The sequence below is a fragment of the Etheostoma spectabile genome, chromosome 20 (genome assembly GCF_008692095.1).
Source record: "Etheostoma spectabile isolate EspeVRDwgs_2016 chromosome 20, UIUC_Espe_1.0, whole genome shotgun sequence".
Lineage (NCBI taxonomy): Eukaryota > Metazoa > Chordata > Actinopteri > Perciformes > Percidae > Etheostoma > Etheostoma spectabile.
Window position 1 is genome coordinate 24,471,005 of NC_045752.1, and position 237 is coordinate 24,471,241.

The following is a 237-nucleotide window of genomic DNA, read 5'->3' on the forward strand; positions in this document are numbered from 1 at the left end:
CAGAAAACAATTAAACCCTTCCACCGAATACCTTAAACCTTTAATCCAGTTTGCAGCCTGTCTATTTTGTTTCAACAAGGTCTCTTCTGCCACTCAAATTCCTCCCTCGCTGTACAGAACCTTCCACAACAGCAGCTACGTACCCTGCTTACAGATAATTATGCGTTTGAATTACTCAATTCTCATTGGCTACCAGCCAATGTGGCAGGTAGATTGACAGTGTTACCCGCCAATTGC